This window comes from Onychomys torridus, chromosome 19 (genome assembly GCF_903995425.1).
Source record: "Onychomys torridus chromosome 19, mOncTor1.1, whole genome shotgun sequence".
NCBI lineage: Eukaryota > Metazoa > Chordata > Mammalia > Rodentia > Cricetidae > Onychomys > Onychomys torridus.
The window spans coordinates 9,804,405-9,810,833 of NC_050461.1; positions in this window are offsets into that span (position 1 = coordinate 9,804,405).

The following is a 6,429-nucleotide window of genomic DNA, read 5'->3' on the forward strand; positions in this document are numbered from 1 at the left end:
CCTGGACTCTGGGCTCTAGGGGATGCATTGACAATCCACGTGAAAACAGCAGTAATGGTCCAAGATTAGAGGACCTGCTACCAGTGTTATCAATCGGTGCTTGCCTTTTGCTTTCTTTTCCTCAAATTCTGCCATCCTCTGTTTTTCTTCATCTAGTCTCACTTCTTCCTCTTTGGCTTTTCTGAAAAGAGACAGTCCAAAATTCAATTTCAAAAAACCCAAATCAGACACCTCCCATTATTATAAAGTTAAATTCTCACAGTGGCAAGCAACAAATACTTCCTTATTAATCACCCATTATGCTTTTTATGCACAGCATACACTTTTACCGCACTCAGGTTGAAGCCAGTTTTCAGTCAGTACTGTGGTATTTTTGGTAAGAAGGTATGACATGTTGTATTTTAAACTATGGCTGTCAGTTAGGAAACCCGATAATATGCAAGATTCCCTGAGGTAAGTTGAGAGGAAGGGGGAGATCTGTAACATTGCCCTCAGACTCAGTGGGTGATATTCACAGTATAATGTTAAGCGAAAAGAAGTAGAGTTTAAAACTGTATGTACAACATAATTTTAACTTTGTATCAGTAAATATGAGAACTAGAAGGCTAAAAAATCAATCAAATTATAGACAGCAATTATTTCTGGATGGTAGCATTATAAGAGTTCAATTTATAACATTTGCATTAGTTTTTCTTCATTGAATAGAGAACATAATGTTTCTTTTCAGTCAGAAGTTGGAGCCTGGAGAGATGGCCCAGGGGTTAAGACTACTTTCTCCTCTTACAGAGGTCCTGGGTTTTATTCCAAGCACCAACATGCAGCTTATAACCACCTATAACTCCAACTTCAGGGGGTCTAAAGCCCTCTTCTAGTTTCCAAGGCTATCTGCATTCACATCTGCACATATCACCCCCCACATATATGCATAATTTTAAATTCTAAATTTATAATTTGAAAAATAAAATTTTAACACACTAATGATGATTTCTTTTTCCAGCCCAGGTTTGTACTTAGCAGGCCCTGTACCACTGAACTACAGCTCCCATCCCTGTAATGATGATATTTAGATATTTAGAAAGTATGGACGCTTCAGTACATAGTGGAATCTCTTTTCCATTAGGGTTGAAGCACTTAATCTTTCCTAACAATGGTGAAAACAGGTAAATGGAAAATTAGCAAAATGTGAGGAGAGAGGCCTTGTCTACTCAAAAGTAAAGAGATGTGTCTTGGCTAGAAATCCTATGCCTAGGGATTTAGAAATGGGCATACCACTGCACAAAGACACATATAAAAGGTTGATTGCATCATAAAAAAACAATCAAACAAACAAAAACCCAAAACACCAAGTATTCACCAATAGGAACCAAGCAAGACCAGCTTAGTGTCCGAAGCTCCTGGAACCACCGCCCTCCAAAGGACCATGTGCTGTGTCTTTGCATCCGTTTTTCCTTCTTTGAAAGCTAGTGACATCGATTCTCTTTGGAAGACACTACTACTGTGTTTCTGGCTGAGCTTCTCTTGCTGTATCTTGTTCTCCACCCAGGAGTACTGGTGTTCCTGGGATTCTCCTTGCTCATGGCCCAGGCCAGGCAGACTGAGTCTTGTCCAATCTCCTTCCCACTTAGTTTTGACATCCATGTCAGGAGGCTCCAGGCAAGGCTGCTTATGAGAACTTCCTTTTCTCCAAACAGATAAAGTATGCTGCCAGAAGACTTAAGGCCTGACCAGGCTGAGAAAGAACCTATGAAGCATTTGAAGCCATAGTGGCAGATTACCTTGCCATTTAACTGGATTGTATGCAAATGGTGCCGGAGACCGTAGAATTCAACACATTTGTAGATCTTTGCCTCTGATGCAAGTCTTAACCCTGCTGTGCTTATTTCTGTTCAGACAACCTGTAAAGCTCTTGAACGCATCTGTGAGTTTGTGAGGCTTTTCTTTTCTTGCTGTTTCAGAAGGTTTTAGTTTCTTCAATCTATAGAAAAAGCTTTCTGTGAAATGTTCATCGCTGAGTTTAAAAATCAACACACAGAGCTCTTGAGAAGCTTATGAACATGTGAAAACTTCGAGAAAGAGTAGAAATGGATTGCGGAAATAGAAATCCCTGATAGTGAAAGAGAAAGGGTGAAAACAGTGTCGGGAGCCCCAGGGGACAAAGCTGCTCTGAGAAATTACATACGCATGCATCTTTGTCTGTTTAAAATTAGCACGTTACCAGCTGGTAAATAGCGTGAGCTTTGCTGTAATTTTAGATTAAGATTCCATCTGTTGTTTGAGGTACCATCCATGGGTAGATGACTCTTCCCAGAAGTCGTGGGTTATTAAGTAAAATCCCAGTGCCAGTTTGGGGATACTTTCCAATATGTTGTTGATCAGGGAGTCCCCAAAGGCCCCCCAAACAACGTGGGATGCTGATATTGCTCTTGGTTGCCCACCTTAGCTAGATGGTAAGATCTTCCTGCTGAAGAGACCACATGCTTTGGTCACAGGTCATAGAGAGATTACATTGGAACTGAGATGTAAACTTCTTTGATACTAGCCGGCTTCCATCATGCCCGAGGGGGCTATGCATGCAGCTGAGGGGGAAGGCCATCAACTGTGTTACTGAGTCTCAAACCCTTGGAGCTACAAGAACATCTTCCAGGCAGGATGTGCTCCTCTGGTACAGCAAAGGCATGACTTTCTGCTTTCCGCTTTCTGATTGGCTCTGAGGCCTGTTCCACCCGAGGGAGCTCATGCCTGGCTCTGTGAAGCTGGTCAAGCTCCTGTGACTGGGAAGGTCATAGGACCTTCGGAGAACTTTCTAGATTGTTTGGCTAAACCATCATGTTGTCAAAGGAGAGTTGTACTCAGCCTTCAACAGAGAAGCTTGTTTATTTCATTTTAATGATATGTCTGTCTGTATGTATGTATATATGTGTATTGACGTGTTTGGATACCTGTAAAGGCTAGAAGAAGGTGTCAGTTTCCCAAGAGTTGCAGTTACAGGCAATTGTAAGCTACCTGATATGGGTGATGGGAACTGAATTTAGGTCTTTTACAAGAGCGGCAAGTGTTCTTAACTGCTGAGCCAGAGAATCTCCAGCACAGTGGGAAGCAGTTAATATAAAATACCACAATTGGCCAAAGTGACCGTGGAGTGCTCAGCCCTTAAAGGGACACCTCCATCATGACTTAAGGGGACCACAGAATGGGGGATAGGGAAGATGCAGGAGTCAGAGGATGGGGAGATGTACAGCCAATGGAACCTTCCGGACATCACTTGACTGTTGCACTCATGATTCATCACAGCTGTGGCAATCTGCACCAGACCTGCACAAAGCTGGGCCTATCAATAGTTCATCATTTATGGGGAAGCTGAGGCCTCAACCCTCCCTGAGGGACTCTTGGAAGCTAATGATTGTTGGGAGAAAGGGTGTCGTTTTCTTCCGTGGTGAAGTCAGTGATAAGGTGCCCATGCTCAGTAGAAAGTGAGGAGCATCCAGCCCCTTCTCAGGCAAGAAATGGATTAGAGTCAATGGCACACACACACACACACACACACACACACACACACACACACACACACGACAAGGAAGGAGTCTAGGGACTTGATGGGAGAGGGAGAAGGATGAGATGGGCCAGTGACTGAAGTTCTCTATGTACAGCAGAAATCTATCAAATAATTAAATAAATTGAAAGAAGGATGTCATCTATTCTCAAATACTTAACTATTTTGCATACACTGGAAAAATTAAGCAGTTCCTTACACTTAGCAGATTGTTATCCTATTGATAACAAGACCTTTTCTCCTTCTTTCTGTTTTTTTATTTGTTTGTTTTGAGACAGGGTCTCTCTATTATGTAGATCTGGCTATCCAGGAACTATGTAGACCAGGCTAGACTGGAACTCCTAAATACTCACAGGCCTCTCTGCCTCTTGAGTCAGACTGGATTAGAGGTTACACCACCACTGCCTGGCCCAACTTCAGTGTTCTGAAGATAATATTTCAGCAAGGATGAACAACTAGTTAGGTCCTTGTTTTTCTATTTCATTTCTCAGCCTGAGAATGTTACAGTTTATTCAAGGCTAGTCTTGAGCCTCAGTTGTAATGGATTGCTCACAATTTTAAAAGCACCTCTTACACCCAAAGCAGAGAAGAAATCTTCCATGCTAAATTCATAAGATGTACACAATCAGTTCTTTTCTTCCATGGAGGCAAGGTAGATTTTTCCTAGTTATTCCATATGGCGTATTTTCATTTATGATCTATTGTGTTATTGTCTCAGTGTGTGGATTCTAGTTATTAAAATTAAACCACAGATAGGTGTGTGTGTGTGTGTGTGTGTGTGTGTACTGGTTAGTTTTTTGTCAACTTGATACAACCTATACATATCTGGGGTAGGGGGAACCTCAATTGAGAAGATGCCTCTATCAGGTTGATCTATAGGCAAATCTGTAGGGCATTTTCTTGATTGATAGGGGAGGGCCCACCTACTGTGGGTGGTACCACTCCTGTGCAGGTAGTCCTCAGGTGTATAGGAAAGCAGGCTGAGCCAGCTAAGGGGACCAAGTCAGTAAGTAGCATTCCTCCATGCTCTCTAAGCAGAAACAACCCCTTTTGTGGTAGTTTGAGTGTAATTGGCCACATAAGCTCATAGGGAGTGGCATTATTAGGAGCTGTGGCCTTGTTGAAGTAGATGTGGCCTTGTTGGAGGAAGTGTGTCATCATGGCTGTGGGTTTTGAGGTCTTCTTTGCTCAAGCTTCACTCATTGTGACACTCAGTTCACCTCCTGTTGCCTGCTGATCAAGATGTAGCTCCTTCTCCACTCTCAGCTCCTTCAGGACCATGTCTGCCTGCATGCTGCCATGTCCCATCATAATGATAATTAACTAAACCCCTGAACTGTAAGCCAGCCCCAGTTAAATGTTTTTCTTTATAAGAGTTGCCTTGGTCATGGTGTCTCTTCACAGCAATAGAAACTCCCACTAAGACTTCTTTCTTCCCCCAAGTTGTTTTTGGTCAGTGTGGTGATACATTGTGTACCCTAACAGAATTTGCCTGAAGATCAGAGAACAGAACAAGCCACTAGATTAAACATATAGGCCAGGCAGTGGTGGCACACACCTTTAATCCTAGCATGTGGTGGGGGGCGGCGCTGGGGGGAGGTGGGGCACAGAGATCCGTCTGGATCTCTGTGAGTTCAAAGCCACCCTGGACTACATGAGATTGACTCAGTCTAAGAGAGAAAAAAGAGCCAGGCAGTGGTGGCACACACCTTTAGTACCAGTACTGGGGAGCACACATGCTTTTAATCCCAGGAAGTGATGACTGGGCAGAGAAAGGTATATACGGCATGAGGAGACAGGAACTAAAGGCTTTTTGATAGAAGCATCCCTTTCAGCTAGAGGCTTTTTTGGCTGAAGCCTTTTTGGCTGAGGAAGCTCATTTGGCTAGAGGCCTATGGGCTGAGGCTTTTTCAAGCTTAGGAGTCCTAGAGGTAAGAGGAGGCTTGTTCCTTTGTTTCTCTCATCTCTCAGCATTCACCCCAATATCTGGCCCAGGTTTTTTTTTTTTATTTAAAGACCATTTAGCAATCGAGCAACAGGTCAGTGTTTTATCACAACAACAAAAAGTAAACCAGGGAAGAAGTTCTTATCTATATGCATATTTTTTTTCTTCTCGAAGGTTGACATGTGTGTGTGTGTGTGTGTGTGTGTGTGTGTGTGTGTGTGTGTGTGAAATCTAGGCTCATTTTTTTTCAGTTGCCTAATGAAGAAAACTTGAAGTGAAGTGAGCTGTGAAACTATTCACAGCTGTGTACAGATTCCTGAACTTACTGTTTCTCTTGAAACTCAGTGGGATTTTTGCATAGTTAATAGACAATCTTTCTTTTTTTTTTTAAATTTATTTATTATATATAAAGAAGAGGGTGCCAGATCTCATTACATATGGTTGTGAGCCATCATGTGGGTGCTGGGAATTGAACTCAGGACCTCTGGAAAAGCAGTCAGTGCTCTTAACCTCTGAGCCATCTCTCCAGCCCCCAACAATCTTTCTGATATTAGAGGCATTTTATAAGTATAACCTGTGAGAGGGTATAACAAGTACAGGTATATATATATATATATATATATATATATATATATATATATATATATATATATATATATATATATATATATATATATATATATATCCTGGAGGTTGGAGAGATGGTTCAGTGGTTAAGAGTGTTTGCTGCTCTTGCAGAGGACCTGAGTTTGGTTCCCAGCACCCATGTTGAGTGGCTTATAGCTACCTCTAACTTCAGCTCCAGGGGATCCAGTGCCCTCTTCTGACCTCAGTGGGCACCCACACACAATTCACGCACACACACACACACACACACACACACACACACACACACGCACGCACGCACACGCACACACACACACACACACACACA